Source organism: Callionymus lyra, chromosome 3 (assembly GCF_982586985.1).
Source record: "Callionymus lyra chromosome 3, fCalLyr1.hap1.1, whole genome shotgun sequence".
Classification (NCBI taxonomy): domain Eukaryota; kingdom Metazoa; phylum Chordata; class Actinopteri; order Syngnathiformes; family Callionymidae; genus Callionymus; species Callionymus lyra.
In genome coordinates, this window is record NC_141820.1 from 22,971,096 (window position 1) to 22,988,573 (window position 17,478).

The following is a 17,478-nucleotide window of genomic DNA, read 5'->3' on the forward strand; positions in this document are numbered from 1 at the left end:
GAGGATCAAGATCGAGCACGTGAAACAATAGAATCATTTTTGTGAGACATCGAAGAACTTAGTCCCGAAAGTATACTGAATGTTTTTGTTGATTCTGTAAGTGTGCCATGATAGTTAAAAGAAGAAAAGGTTTCGATTTTCTTTTTTTATTTATCTAGATTTATTCTAGATACATTTTATTTAAATACAAACTGTATATTTATTGAAAAAACGAAATTTCACATCATACAATTTACAAAAATTCTTCAGGGAATAAGGGTAAAACTAAAACAGATTAAATAAAGTAAAATAACTAAATAATTAAAAAAAACAAGCAAGTTATGAGTTATATTGGTGACTTGAAATTGATAATAAAAATCAATATAAAATAAAATAGTTTGATGCTGCGAGAAATATTTCTACAAGATCACTTTTATATTTCAACTTTGACCTCATCATGGCTGCACAGATACAGTCAAAGGGCCGCACGTGGCCCCCGGACCTCTGTGTAAAGAGGTTCTACTTTAGATACGGTCCAAAAACATCAAGTGATTCAAGTTAAAAGTAAATGTGTGTAATTGAAGGAGCAGATCATTGTTCACACGAGTGATCGTCGAAGTGAGGCTGGTCAGAGGACTAGAGCAGCATTTTGCTGTGGTCAGTACCAGATAGACGGTTGGGTTCAGGACTCATTGTTGGACCATGTGACGTCGACAAGAGGACCAGAAGGATGTTGAAGGAGCCGACCCTACTTATCCACTCGTCCTCCTCGTCTTCAGCAACATCTCTTTTCATGATTTCATAACAGTCCAGAATGTTCCTGACAGGAAGTTGATTTAAGAGTGTTTATAAATGATATATTACTCTTCTTTGTCTTTTATTATTACAGTATAAACGCACACCCAGCCAAAGCCCCTTCAACCATCTCCATTAGGCCACAACTGCCCCGGACCCTCCGGCCATGGGGCCTTTTTAATGTCCCCCCCCTTTCAGTGCCATAACCCCCCCCCCCCCCACCTCTGTCACTGTCATGACCACTGCACTTTCCTCTGGTTCTTTTTTTTTCTGAAATAATTTCCACAAAAATACGTGGCAGGAATTGTTGTGACCAAGACCAGGCGTACCACTGCCACAGTGCCCTCGGGCAGAACCCTCACTCATCCCATCGCTGCTAATGGCATGGAGAAAGGGGGGCGGTGGGGGGGGGGGCACTGGGCATGATGTATCCGTCTTGTGGCACTGACATGACCGGCCAGTGTGTGTGTGTGTGTGTGTGTGTGAGCTAGTGTGTTGAGGAGGGGGGGTAAGTGTGACAGAGGACAGGGGGCAGAAGGATTTAGGATGGCTGCAGGGATTCTAACCCCCAGCCCCCCCCCTCCTCTTTGCACTGCTTTTATTTGGCAAACCCGTTTCAGCTACGCCTGACAGCGGCCCGTGACAGACGGCGCGTGTGTTTTTGTGTGCGTACGTGTGAGGGGGTTGGCATTAGTGTGTGGCGTGTGGGTGTCAAAGGTCAGGCACATGGTCGCCGCAGCGACACACACACACACACACGAACACACTCACACTCTGCCTTTTACCAGCTGCCCACTCTCACCTTCATGAATCCAACATCATTATCTTTTCATTTCATTTTAACGTTTACATCTAATTTATTTGCCTTATTTATACGTCATACACATTTTGTTTTCAATCCATTATGTTTTTTGTTATTTTTTGTCTTCACTATATAAAATTAGATAATTATATTTTAAATACACTTCATTGCAGTACTTTATTATATTATATTCTGTCAAACATATTTTTGTCTCTTAAATTCAGCACAATTATACATAATAATAACCACTCATTTAATATATTTAAATGTTTTAATAAAATATATTTACCTTGTCAAAATGTGTTGGAAATAAGCGGTTTAACATTACATTTTACAACTATATTTATTTCTAAAAAAGGTTGTTTTTTTCTCTTCTCTTTAAATGAGAGACATACAAAATAAAAATAGTTCCATTACTAACTCACTACTAACCAAACAATTTTTTATACATAACCATAAAAACAAAAGAAACCACACATTTTTTAATTTCTGGTTGGTAGAATTCAGTAGCTTTAATTTATCTCTTTCTATAAAAAAGGCTAATTTAAGAACAAAGTTTTTTAGTGCTAAATTAATTGAAAAAAAAAAAGCTGATAGTGTTTAGATGCTAACGTGGCTAACAGCTACATATGTTAGATGACATCGATTTAAATGAAGTTTTTTTCAGAAACATTAGCAATTTTCCAAAATGCTAATTATTACTTCTTGAGGTAAATTCCGTCACAGCATTATAGAACAATTATGTCCGAGCTTGACTGAGTTGCGTGTCGTGAACATGTGACATCCGTGACCTCCATTGATTTTGGCGTCGTGATCATTAAATGCGACATGGAGTCGGCGTGTCGTTTGTCTCTCATTGGAAAGGTTTTCAGAACCGGACTTATTTGTCTCTTGTGGCCGTGAGGCTGTGGTCAGCGGCGGTCAAGGCTCTACTGGACGGCGCCGCCGCCATTACAGGACACACGGAACGGTTGCTAGGCAACAAAAATGTACGATCAGCTGTCCTGTGTGTGTCTCATGGTGCAGTGGTGTGAGCTTGCGTTTGTGTGTTAGTTTGAGTGATTGTGTATGCTGTTGTCATTACGGGTATGTACGAGTGTGTGACTTCTGTGTCATTGTGTGTTTCTTCGAGTCATTGAAAGATAATGTGTAATGAGAGAGTATTTTTCAATTGAGTGATGTTTGTGTTCAACTATGTGTTATTCCTTGAATTAAATAATACACAATATGAAGTAAAGTTGTAAATACGGGATATAAAAAATGTATTTTTTCTATTGAATAAAAATAAAAACATGTACAGAATGCAATCGTTACCAGTAAAGTTTCTATAACTTCATATTATTTTGGCCTCATGAGGTCCACAAATAGACCAAATAGACAATTTGTTGTCAGTAAACCTCTATTCTATGGACAGGTACAACCTCTAGAGATATACAACCACACAACACCCCTTTATTTCCCTAATTATATTATCACAACTGCACCCACACAACAAGGAAGTAGAAAAGCTCGGACATTAAAACTAGTCAGTAACATGACATGCTCAATACAAGCATAGCTACTGTGTCCATTAGATGGGACACCCTGGAAAGCAGCTTCTTCACTGTCATTACTACACACAAGACTCACTCTACCTCACAAATACATCGGATATCAAAAGCAAGAACGTTTACTGCCCTTACAAGAAGTTCATTTTCACCTTTGATTATACAATGTGAACCATGAAGAATGTGATTTGTACTTCCCTCCCTCACCAGGAAGTGACTTCGCAGCTTCTTGTTTGTCTGCACCTGATCTTCCCGACGATGGGTCCGGACCAGCGTTTCTGCACCGGAGTGGAGCAAATACTCGCCTCATTTGTGAGCATCATGTAGGTGTGAGCCGGAGAGTGATTACACACGAGTGGTTGTGTTCATGTGCACAGGCATGTGTGTTCTTGTGCACAGCCGGCGCTCTCCAAATACGTCTCCAGAGTGTTTATTATATCGGATACAGTAGCTCTTTCTCGCACCACATATTTCTGTGCCGATCGATTCCTCTGACTCCCGACAAGACAATAATCGCGCACCGGCACCCCCCCGCCCCCCCGGCATTATTACTGACCTCCCCCAGGAACAGGGCGCACGGATGGAGGGATGAGGAGAAGGAGGGGACGACTCTGGCACGAAAAGGGGCATCAGGAGTAGAGAGGTTAAGCTTAGTGTTGCTTGTTTAAAAAATAATTAAAATGAGTGTTTTAGTTATTAGTGTACTTTTGGGAGAGTCCATATTGAAAAACTGGTTTTGTATGACGCCTGACCTGTGGCAGGGATGGGGATCAGCACCTCCAAATCTTAATCCATATATTTGGCAAAGACACAGAAACCCACCATTATTAAAATCAACAATTAAAATTATGGGGAAAATGTCAAACTCTTTCTTAAGTATGAGTTACTAGTTAAATACAACCAGGTGTGCTTGTTTCATCAACACTCTTTATGACCAGTTGTGGGACACAATAGAGTTTAGAAAAATAAGGCGGGTCTACCGTGTTAATCTTGCCAGGATATTTGACTACATGAATACTTAGAAGGTAGAAACACCTTGTTCAATGTGTTGAAGACAACTAAAAATTACGATTTTTATTTAGATTGTTATTATTTTTAAGGCATAAAATGCAATGTTTAAAGGCAAAATGAATTGAATTAGTTTCATATGAAATCCTGTGATGAAGCATCTCTTGTTACTAAACACAATATGTGCTGTAAAGAAATTGTCTTTAAGGTAACAGTACCTCTCCGTGGGGTAAAAAAAAAAACTAAATGATAAAATTCTTGTTTTGAAAAATGGTGGTATTTTCTCTGAAGTTACATTAGCCTGGGACTCTAAATAACAAACATGTAAACTAGTGAAAAAGAGTAAAACACAAACTTTATTTTTAAAAATTTTTCTGTTTTTATCAGACTTTTTTTTATCAGGTTTTCATGGGATTGACTAGGAAAGATATATAAGAAAAGAGTATATCACAGGAGAGACAAGTTTAACGATAATACAAGCTCATTCATAAAGCTCGCCTAATTGCTTATGAAATTTGTCCTCCACTACTACAATATACTACTATATATCTCAACAATAGTTGCAAAAAACCCTGTTGAAATGTCTGCCACAGCAGCTGAGAAACTACTGAAAAGAGGTAAATCCTGCACATCATAGCGGCGCAAAAGTACCAAGCAGAGATAACAGGGTTCGATCATCTGGAGAAAAGCCAGATAAAAAAAAAATCAGAACTTGTTTAGGACTAAAGAAATAAATAGGTGGAAGCAGAGAGAAGAATTTGAAGGGGGGGGGATGCCGGAAAACTTTTGGTACCTCAAAGTGGCGAGAAAAACAAAGAGACAGGAAGCAGCAGGGGGTCCACGTGATAAACACACATGAAGCCTTAAATCACACGGCGGATAACAAAAAAAAAATTAGGAATGTGTGGATAATGGCCGGAGGTAGGAAGAAAAATAACGAGATGTGTGAGAGAAGGGAAGGCAAAATGAGGAAAAGCGGTGAATAGATGAGGAGAGGGATGCTGGGACGGTGTGCGAGGACCAAGAGGAGAGCTGGGCACGGAAATAAATGAGCAAAGAAGAGAGAAAGAGAACTGCTGCCTAAAAATTTAGAACATGGGTGATGAAAAATAGAGGAAAGAGATGAATGGGGAGAACACACACACACACATACACACACACATACACACACACACACACAAACAGAGAAATAAGAGTGAAGATTCTCACAGGAAATAGCTGGGAGGAAGAGACGGGGACAATTGGACTAACAAAGACACACAGCTCAGCCTTGTCCATGTGTGTGTGTGTGTGTGTGTGTGTGTGTGTGTGTAACGAGATGAAAAAGAAGAGGTAGGTTTTTTTTAACAAAGTTAGCGACCAAAGAAGCTCAAATCAAAAGCAGTGGTGCTGCGGTTGTTTCCAGAATTTCACCAGGAAGACCTTGGACCACCCATGAACGAACCAGTGAGGTCACACATCATCATGAGATGTTACAATATGACAGAGGTACTATTGTCACTGCTTCTTTAAAGTTAGGAATAATCATATGTTTTTGGGCAGGTGCCCCCCGCACCCCCCCCCCCATATCATGGCTGGACCACCATATGCACCTAATGGCAGCTGAAAGAATCTCATAAGTCTGGTGATAGGAGCCCTCTTTAACCCCCCCCACTCTTTAGAAGATGCTATTATCCTCAAATTTGGAGTTATGAGGTTGTCATGTGACCGCGGGGTGTTTGTGTTCGGAGCGTTCGGAGTCCCAGCTCTGTCTTTAGAGTCGGGTTGAAATGAAAAATGTGGTTTTTAAACCGTCCTCGCTCGTGTGGGTCAGCTGCACACCACAATATGTGGATGGATGTCTCGCCAAAATTGTCCAAAATCCTTTTAGAGCATCCTCATAAAGAAGCCATCAGGAGTTGTTCACTCCTGGACTGGTGGTTGCATTTTATTTTTGGTCTTTCTGTGAACATTCTCCCTTTCTCTTTCCTGCTGAGGAATTTAGGTAAGACTGAGAGTCTAGTCGTCACCAAAATATATGGAATGATCAAAAGTACGATTTTTATTCATGAATGAATGTTTGTTTAGAATAACAATCTTTTTGATGATCTGTCGTAAGAACTTAAATTGTTGCAGTGCATGATGGAAGTAAGTATGGTAAGATTGGTGATGGTTTTTACTTAATTATCTTTTCTGTCCAGAAAAAAAAGGAAGTTAATTTAATTTAAACTAAATTCCTTCAATTTTTCCATAACAACGATAAATTAAAATGGTTTTAAATAAATAAATTAATAAAAATAATATACAAATAATCCAGAAGAAATAAACAGAACCCTACGTCTCAGCGTAGAACGCCTTCCTTCAACCACTCTTCCCTATTTTGCTAAAAATGTGTTGGATATAAATGTAACGTATTCCAAAGCTGTCGGACGTTTGTTTCCCACAAACGGCGTCATAAACGAGTCGCTCTGAAGACGTAAAGTTGTGTGTCTGCGTCATTAGATCATAAGTGGCTCAGCTGATGGTCAGAGTGTAAAAATAGAGAGATAACTGCTACTACAAGTAAAAGACTTGAAGTAGAAGAGCGAGGACGACAAGTGAGGCCTTGAAGAGCTGTTCTCTCTTCCAATCATCCATCTCCCTCTTTGTCTGACTCCTTTTTTCTCCCCTCCGTCTCTCTGTCCTCCAGTCGCACATCATTCTGTCTGTGTTCTTCTCTTTCATTTTGTCTCTTTTTACAGTCCCTGTCCTTTTGTCTTTCTCACGTTTTTCTTTCAAGGAGTCTCTCTCATATCTCTGTTTCCGTTGTTTATCCTCTTTTGTCCTTTTATTCCCTGAATTCATCTTTCTCTGCTTCAAGAACAAATGGCTGTTTGGATTCTCAACGAAAATCGTTTGAATCTGACAAGTGAGGTCAACATCCAAGCTTCAAATTGCAGAATTTTTATTTTTCAACCACTGAACGTAACTTGGTAGGAAAATATATATTTCATATTTAAGGTACAGTCAGAGTCCAGTGCACCGTCGGTGACACAAAGTGCTTCAACTCTGTGTTAGAGGGGAGAAAATCAGAGCTCTCTCGCCTCCTCTCAGACCATTGCCTCCCACCCGAGGGGCTGATTTTAAGAACCGGCGCCCGCCCTTCCCATCTCATATTATCCTTAAATTCAGAATCAGCCCAGAGCAGCTGGATCCCTGAAGGTGGTCACGCTCCCAGATGAGGGATTTTCAAACGGGACTGTGAACCGGACGCCACACCAGCCGTGATACCTGCCGCCCCTTGTTTCTAATGCTGTGTGTGTGTGTGTGTGTGTGTGTGTGTGTGTGTGTGTGTGTGCTGGCATAGATTTATTATCAGGTTCATGGTTCAGAATATTTTAACGTGAATTGTAGTAAAATTGAGTTATTTATGTATAAAAAGTCAATCATTTGTGTTACACACATGAAGAGTTTATTATAAGTAGCTAAATTTGAATTAAAACAATTATTTTTTTATTTTTTTATTTGCTGTATATTTGTAGTTTTTATATAAATATTTATCTATGATTAATGTTGATCTATTATACATATATAACAATGCATACTGTAATCTTTTTTAAATAGCGTGGGCTAACATGGATTTACTCTGAGCACTCTGGTTTCCTCCCACAGTCTTTCCACTTACAAAGAGGTCATCAACTAGGGAGCTCGCCACTATTAACGTCTCCGATTCTTAATGAACAATGTCTAAATTGCAGGGTTTTTTTATTTTTATGGTTTAGTGACTGGTGTGTTTCCTGACAACAGCGGTTGTATCATAAAGGTCAGCTCTCAGAGATTCTCACTTCTTCTCTCATGTGGCAGCCCGGCCTTCGGCGCGTTCGCTCCGAGCCTTTCATTAGTTAAACAACAACCACAACATCGCTTGACCTTCCAAAACACGGAGAAAGAATGATGGCGTTTGAACATTTAGAAGAAAAGAAAGCCGGGTAGTTGGAGATGAATGAAGGGGCGTGTTGGCGCGAGTACGGGCGGGCGGGCGGAGGGTTGAGGCGGTCCCTGCAAAAGGGCTTCCAGCGAGTGAGGGGTCTGGCTCCCCCCTCTGCCGGGCCCCGATCGATACCAACTCAGAGCAATAAAGCTTTCCCCCTGTCATCTCCGCAGAATACAAAGCAGAGCGAGGGTGAGGAGGAGGGAGAGGGGAGCTGTTCCGCTAGCCACACCAATTTCCTAACACCCCTCTTCCCCCCCATTTCCACCTTTTTTTTCCAGTCTCCCCCCCTGTTCTCCTGCACCTTCTCCGAGTGCTGTCTGTGTTTTATAATTAATGTTGTTTGAATAAATAGACTCAATAATTCATCTTGTTATTTAGGCGGCGATCGGAGCAAAGATCAGAATCCGGAGAGAAGAAGTAGAAGGAGTCGGACGCTGTATGATGATGGAGAGTGGGGTCTAAATAGAGGGGGGGTGGGGTGCAGGTGCTGGAGGAGAGGATGAGGATGGGGTGAAGGCTGTAGATGAAGGGGGGAGGGGAGTCGAGGTATTACAGCGAGCCAGAGATGGATGCGTGGATGAGTTTGGCGGAGGTGGAGGGGGGGGGGAATGGGGGATGTTTAACAGGTCAGGAAAGGAGGGGGCAAATGAACACCGTTTAATTGGAAGCCAATACGAGTCCGGAGTGATCTGTGAACCTCCTTCTACCTGCGTTTATGGAACCTTCTAATGGTGCTGGACTCACAGCTTCATGCAAGGTTATTAAGAATTTTGGAAGAAAACAGCAAATGCACTTCACGCTCTGTTGAGGAGAACAAAATAAACGTTGGTTTATTTATAAAACTGATTTTCCTGAGATCTCTGATCGTTTCCTGCGCCTTTGCTTTTAGTTTGAGCTGCAGAAGACAAAAAGATCAATAATAAAAAAAACTAACTTTTAGTACGTATACATGTGTGTGTGTGTGTGTGTGTGTGTGTGCGATCCAAACACACAGCATGACACCATTATCACCTCCACAATAATATTATTTTGTATACAATATATCACCGTTATAGTAACTATAATCCCGTCTTTGATCCTGCCCTGTGTGTTTGTAAGGTGTGTGTCTCTGCCTTTGTGTGTGTGTGTGTGTTTTTGGTCATTATTATCCATAGACGAATTCATGCTGGCACACCAGACCACTGCTGGGTTCTTTGCAACTAAGATGCTTTTGTGCTGTTCACACAACGTATATATAGTATTACACACACACACACACATACACACACACACGCTGACTGCCTGACTGACCTTCCGCCATTTCACACTACTGACCAGTACAAATTGGATAAGGGTCCATTCTCTCTGCGCCATCACACTTTCACACGCACACCAAACGCACAAAGGTACACACCGACACTCACTATCACAAACAGGCACAAGAGCTCAAAATGGCCGAAGAAAAAAAACGATGTGGTTCGAATTAAAGTTGTCAGCGAGATAACCGAGTCCCGAAAAATCCTGACGTCTCCTTTCTCCGGAGGTGGTTTACGGGCGTTTTCACGTTGTCCTCATATGGTGTTGAATTACAACGTTATAACTTATTTCATATTTATCTGCAACTAGATGTACTAGAGAAGTTCTTGAGCACGGCGATTATAGTCACGAAGCAGATTCAAGTTTTAATTGGTGGGTGAGAAGCAAAAAAACGGAGAAGATCCGAAAATATTCTCTTGCGATCGCTGGTCTTGACCAACAGCTCAGCTCAAGCCCTCACTCCGTCGGTGCGAGTACGTACGTCTCCGAGCCTCTGCTCCTCTATTCACCGCTTAGAAATATTATTGATTTTGAGTTACAATGCGGCAGCTCGGGTCACAAAGCAGCGTCAGCAGCGGTAAAGAGGGAGAGAGGCTCTCTTTGATTGGCGGCCCACATCCTGCCTTCGCTCAGATAAAGCTTTGTAATTACAGCGTGGCCTTGCCTTCGCCCCGTACCGAGTCTAATTGTGCTCGTGCCGGGACCGCATGCTGCTGGTCGCCGGCATCTTTCTGTACGTTTCTTAGTGCGGGTCTGCTAATGCCCACGCAGATGGGAGGAAACGTGGATTTAATCTGGATGATCTTTTTTTCCTCTAGTCTTTGGTATTAGTTTTTTTTGTAGATCTTTCCTCTAAACTGTATGATTACTTCATTGGAAGAAGCATTTGATCAAAAGTACCAGTAAAGTGATTTCTGTCTGGACTAAGGTTCTTCTCATGATATCTTCTTCCGGGTCCGTTTTTTTTTTTTTTTACTGCATTTCTACCCTTGTGTTACCTCAGGGTTAATGTGCCAAAAAGATCTGAAAACAAATGTGTTTGTGGTATCCCTTAAACCAGGGTTGGGCAATTATAATTCTTCAAGGGCCACATTCAATTCTGTGAATGTTGTTAGGGGCCGTCAAGCAAAAAGAAAGACGACAAAATCCCTAAAAAATATATTTGCATTCGTCATTAGGCCGTGAAATGTATTAAGCTAAATAAGATGCAATTTTATTCTTGTATATATGAGTTTTTTTCAAAACATTTCTTCAACAAACTTTAAAAAAATATTTTGAGGGATTAATATATACTCAAAAAATTACACACAAAAAGGTAAAAGAGGTAAAAGTATTGAAATTGAAGGGTGGTAATTGATGTGAAAATGTAAATGAATAATAAATACAAAATACACTTTTTAATGCATTAGAACCATTAATACATGATCATACTTTGACATTACGGGGGCGGCATCAATACAGTCAAGGGGCCGCACTTTGCCCAGGTCTGCCTTAAACACATTCGGGTAAAGGGTAAATCAAGGGATGTCAAACTCAGCCTTAAATCGTTTAGCAGACTCAGCTGTGGACCGAACAAATGTTGATTTACTAAAAGTAAGTATTAGCCTGATTGCGATAATTCCTTTTTATTCTTGGAGGTTCAGTCTATCCTAATTTTCCGTGTGTGTTTGTTCTACACCAAACACATCCAATTACTTTGCTTCAGTTCTTCAGAACTTCAGTTTAAGTGTTTCTTTATTATCTTAAACACTGATCCATACTTTAATTTTGGGGCCAACCATCCAGCGGACCCGTCTTTGGCTCTGGGAGTTACGAGAGATCCTAATGAAAATATCCAGTAACAGGTCGCTCCCAGTCAAAGTCTCCACGACTAAATCGAACCCTCATCAGTCACTCAAGATGCTTCAGCTCATCGCCAAGTCGACGCCGAGATCTCAACTTGGTAAATACTTTGGGTCTAACGGTGTCTAACACAAACACCATGAAGGGTTGACTGTTGACTTTGGTACATTTGAATATGTGTCTGAGCTCACAGTGGAGCCACGTGGCCTTCTGTGTTTACACGAGCCGACTGGGCCACGCGGGCCAATATCTCACGGTAATCGATGAACTCAGGAACGAGAGGGGGGGGTGAGGGATGGAGGGAGGGAGGGAGGGGGACAAAAATCGGTAAGGAAAGCAGGTTATCTCCTGTCATTAATGGAGGGATTCCCGCACGGAGGACAGGGAGGAGGGGCGGAGGGGTTGCGTCGGAGAAAGACCTGGATTCATTGAGAAAAAAAAAAGCGTGGCGTGTTTGGCATGAAGAGAAAGCAGACAATTATCTGTATTGATTAAAGCCAGCGAGCCAGCACTGAGAAGACAGAAAACTATGGCCGGATCAATAGAGAGGGAGCGAGGGAGGGAGGAGAGCAGAGCCAGAGGAAAGAGGTGAAGACGGATCCGACGAAGGATTGAGGAGATTCAACAGATGGGAGAACGAGTGAATGACATGGAGAGATAAGACGAGCACAGAGTCATCTGATCAAGTTACAAAATATATTCCACCAAACCATGAAGATACACAATAAATCCTGATTTAAATGTTGGGCGAAACTCGTTTTGGAGCATTTTGATTTCGTTACATGGCCCCAGAATTTAACTTTAATGAGACACTTTGAACCTTTTGCGCCCCGGCTGCCACTTCATTCTCAATCCCTCCTGCCAATTTCTGTCTCTCCTCGACAGCCCGGCCGCCTATTCATTCCCCGTCTCTGCCTGTCCGTCTATCTCCCAGGGTCAGCCCGATGGTCACCGAGGTGCTGTAGAGCAGTGCCGGGGATTGTAGGTCTGGGGTGAAACGGTGCTTAAACGGCTCTCAAACTCACCCAATGTTATTGATGCTTTGGCCGAGCACCAGGCGGCCTCGACGTCTGCGAATCCTGGAGAGAGAAAAAGAGTGCGTGCGCGTGGAGAAGCGATTGATATGCCGATGATACCGAGGACTATTTGCCAAGATCCTAGACTCAGTGTATATATATATATATATTTATGTGTCAAAGGTTTTATCACATGGACGGCGAGGTGGGTCTCGCCGAGGCTCAACATCAGCCTGGATCATCATCCGTAGAAATTCAATCGTTCACAGAAGGTTCTGATGTGAACCATTCACACGTGAAGGTCTTCAGACATTCTTCGTCACCTCGCCATCACTGAGTCAACGGAACACTGGTGTAGAAATAGTCACCAACAACACAAACTATAATAATGCCTGTATTGATAAATGCCAGCAAAAAGTTATGTAATCCCTCGATGGACTTAAGAAAATATAAACTGCTCACTAGCTAGTGCTTAATGCTGGTTTGAGACTAGCAATATTTTCAGGAGCTCTTAAGTCACCTTCAGTGGTTCACAACAACCTCTTTCTGGTCCATAACCTTCATGTAAAGCTGTAGTTTTGGTCACTCGAAAGTCCAGTCTGGTTCTCTTCAAGGTTTCTGCCAATTAAGGGAACGTTTTCTTTTCGTACTGTCATTTGTTGTGATTTGCTGGACCCTGTTTTTCTCTTTTATTATATAAAGGGACTTTTAAAATTGAATTAAAGATGATATTGTTAATACATTTAAAAGAGAGGTATTTCAAACAGGCAGGTTTTAACTTCTAACCCGGGGAAGAACTGCCCCAACAATTATTTTCGTGGGTGTAGGAAAAATGAAGTGAATCCACTGTGGGAGCAATTTCTCTGACCCGCCACACTTTTTTTTGTTTGTGTTACGACAAACACAATAACACACTGACACACATAGAGAAGCCCCCACACACGACAGGTCACCTGGTCAGTCGTATGTAGTTAGCCACCTCATCCACATTCTGCCTGCATGTCTGGCTTCTTTCTCTTTGGCTGACGTTGGCATGTCGGCGTGTGTGTGTGCACACACATAAATATACATGACAACACACACTCACACACACAAAACCCCCACACTTTTTCATCATCTCTGACTAAAACAACTCATACTGTGGTGCAGGTGTCCATCGGAAGGAGAAAAAAGTTGATCAACTTTAAAAATAAAATCCGTATTTTAATATCCACATCAGTGCCACTCAGTCGTGTGATTCCCTGCATCACATTTCCCTCCCGCTGAGGAAGGAAATGGAATATTCCGATACATCCTGATGAGGCCTGTCCGGCTCTGATGTGGCTCCTGACGTGCAATTGATGAATTCAATAAAAGTGACGGCGAGACGAAATTTGAAATGCAAACGTATGTAAAAGTATGTTTTTCTATACCTGGTCAGAGGGGTGCGGGGTGTTTTATTGGGAAAACTAGTGCGAGGAAAAGAGGGGCGAGGGGTGGGGGGTTATGAAAAATAAATTTCAAAAAGCCTGCATTACCTCTTTGCAGGCCTGTGCTGAAGCCTTTGCATTTCAATGTGAGGAGCAGCCTCCATTATTTATGATGCTTTACACCTCAAAATCTGGACCTCGCTCTTTCTCTCTCTCTCTCTCCTCCCAGCATCCCCATAGTAACCGCTGGACCTCCGTCTGCAGGAGGAGGAGACGCTGCACAAACGTCTTTACGTTTGTTTAAGTTGCCAGCCACTGAAATATGTCATGGCTTCTGTCGGCGGTCGACGCGGTTTATTTTGATGTCCAGTGACGTTTGATTGATGATTGACAGGACCAGCACTGTGACCCAAGACTCGGACTCGAGAAGAAAAAACTTATCCGAGTTGGTTTTAGACTGATCTCTGAGTATCAGGAAACAATGCAATGCAAGTCACCATTTAAATTATTGAATTTGATTTTAGATTTTTTTTGTTGCTCACACCACCAGAGCCATCATTACTTCATGTCTAAGCAAAAATAGTTAATTTTCCAGAATAATTATTTAAATTTTAGTATCTTCTTGTCAGAATCCATCAACATCATTTCATGTATTGTCGGTGATCTAGTGTTCTGCGGAAATAAACCAAATAAAAACAATTGAACTACTTCTTGGGCTCGATTTAATCCCAGGCTCTCAAACTTTTTATTTATTTAGATGTAGAGCTCCCCTTCATTTTGGAGAACAAATTTACACACTATATTGTCAAGCTGTAATACAAGGGTGCCGACACTTTCTCAGGGCGATGGCTACCTATAGAGAAGCAAGTCAAAATGATGTACCTACTACAAAAATGCAAAACATACATTTATTTACAAATAAATTGGTAATTCTGTATGTTGATGTACCTTGCATTACCACACAAGCCAATATTTGCCCAACACACTTAACCATGTACATTTTTGTCATGGGTCGATGCAACATTTCTTTAGTTAAATCCATCTTCAAAACACAAAATCAGCTGTTTTGATTGACAGCTGACTGATCCAATTAAATATTTTCAATGGGCGGACCTTAGGACAAAGACATCAGCCTGTTGGTTGATTTCTTGTCCACATAACAACTAGACCTTCAAATACATTGTTTTCCTGGACCGTGTAGAGTTAATAAGGTTGTAAATGTACTTATGTTAAGAATATAAAATACCAAAGTCAAATGGAAACGGACAAAAACAACAGATTTTGTAAGAATAAGGTGACTGAAAGAATAAATGGCGTTCGCAGGATCATCACTCTCCGGACTGAAAACAGCTTTTGCTGTGATTCTTGGGTTTGTGTCAGAAAAAGTCTGACTGGCTGAACTGTTTATCAATCAACTGACTGGATGGATGATAGGCTGACGTCTATTTTTTTTTAAAGTCATGTGATCTACCCACAATACCTTTGCAATCGATCGGTAGATCTCCATTGATGCATTGAGCTGAAGTACATCTGGAACTAGGTGATTACAAATGCTCGGTAACATCTCAGTCAGAATAATAAAAAAAAGAAGAATATATAACATATAAAACTACTAAATTCTATTAAATATGTAAATATGTATAAAGAAATGTGTGATTTGAGGCTCTGTAGGAATGTAAAATCAACAAGAAGATAAACGGTAAAAGAGAAACAGGAAACAGGAAGCTGTATTAGTTTGGAGTTTCATCATAAAGAGCGTCAGGAAAACGAGGGATAAAAACAGGAATTCAATATACAACTATCGTTTGACACGGATCATGAATCAACCGGTACTTTGCTCTCCGTCCACTGTTGCTCCTCCAAATAAAGGGAAAACATTGAACTTGACCTCTTCTGAATGATTCCGCAGCCAAAATGAATTGGAGCCGTCAAGTGTTCCTCTGACTTGATTAAATCCGAGTCCTCCACCTCGGTCACCGGCTCGTCCTCGCATACAATGGAAGTGTAAATTGGAGCTAATGTAATAACGGAGCGAGCGCCGCGATGAGGCTCTCTGAGCCGGGGAGGATTTACGACTTTCCTTCGCCGGGAGAATCTGCATTTCCCGAATTAGGAGGAGCACTGACCCCTTTTGGCCCCGCGACAATAGTTGGCATGTAGTGCTGGAGCATCTGCCAGACATTAGTCAAACACTTCATCGTCCTGAGATGGAGCTGCTTCGGCCGCGAGTAATGGATGTGTGTGTGTGTGTGTGTGTGCAACCGTATTTGTGGCTGGTGTTTTTTTAGTGTGTACATTACGTGAATATGTCTGTCTGTATGTATTCATATGCGAGTCTGCGAGTGTATTTGTAAACATGTGTACACATGTGTTTTTTGTGAGTGTGTGCGTCATGTGAATGTGTTTGTGTGCGCATGTGTGAGTGCGTCTTTGACGTGTATTTGTGAAGGTGTTTGCATGCGTGTGCTTTTCTGTGTGTGTGTGCATCGTGTGAATGTGTTCATGTATAAGTGTGTGAACATGTGTAAGTGCATTTGTGAACATGTGTACATGTGAGCTTTTTTCCTCCTTGTAAGTTGTGTGAATGTGTATATTCAGTGCAAGTGTGTGTATGTATGTATGTATGGGAGTGTGGGTAGGGACCTGTGTATGAGACTGTATGTGTGCGTGAGTGTAAGTGAGTAAATGTGTGTGCATTTTACCCAGTGCGTGCATGTGTATATTAAATGACATTGTGTGTTTATGCAGGGGAGTGTAAGTGTGCGCAATAAATTGTGTGTGACACCCTATGTGTGCATGATTGTGAGTGTGATCATCAGATTAGAGTGTGTTAGCATTAGTATTGGGTGTTTGAGTGAATATTTCCAAACATGTGTATGTTGTGCGTGCGTGAGTGGTCATGTGAATATCGGTATGTTCTTGTGGAGAAGCAATATTGTGTGAATAAGTGTGCGTTAGCACTTGAATGTATCTGTTAATTATACGTGTGTGTGTGTGTGCGGGAGAGAGGCTTGGAGTGCAAGTTTATCTGTGACAGTGTGTGCGGACACTCGGACAAAAGCCTGCTGCAACTGTCTTCACCAAAACCTCTGCTGGTCAGACTTAATGAACCTTACACCCCCCCATACACACACACACACACACACACACACACACTGCCCATCCCCCTGTGGCTCCTCTACCTTGGCCTGCAGTGTCACTGGTAATATTGACGACACCCCCTCTCTCGCCCTCCTCTCCCCCTCCCTCCCCCCCGCTCTGGCCCGGCTACTGTTGTCCACATCTCACCTCATCCATAGTAGACAGTATTGATTTTCAGCACAGAAAATAAAAAAGGCCATGAATTTTAATGCCCGACTGTCTGTCTGTCTGTCGCCCTCCCACCTCCCGGCTCTCTCTCTCTCTCTCTCTCTCTCTCTCTCTCTCTCTCTCTCCCCCCCCTACTCATCGTTACCTCCTCTCCCTTTATCCCACCCCCCGCGTCTCTATCTCTAATACATTTGTGTCCATCCTTCCTCTCTCTTTCTTTATTCACTGACCATTTCGCTCCCTTCCCCTTATCTCTGCCATCACTCTCTCTCCGTCCGTCCGTTTGTCCGCCGCCCCTTCCCCTCTTTCTCTTCTTTTTCCTCCGGGGGGGAAAGTGCAGAAGGAAAAGCAAGGTGTGGACCAAGACCTGGTGTTTGTGTGTGCGTCACAGAATGTTGTCAACTTGTTTTTTTTATTTTCTATCAAACATGTTGTTTAGTTAGTTTTGGGAAAACTAAAAAAGTTGATCAACACTTTATTCATAAGTGCAGTTTGACTGTGTATATATGTATTTTCCGATGAC

The 17,478-nt window shown here is 41.8% G+C and overlaps 1 protein-coding gene across 1 annotated transcript in view; it reads right to left on the bottom strand.

Moving 5' to 3' along the window:
* pou2f2a (POU class 2 homeobox 2a) overlaps nt 1-17,478 on the bottom strand; it is a 51,131-nt gene that overhangs the window by 15,476 nt on the left and 18,177 nt on the right. The window lies entirely within an intron of this gene.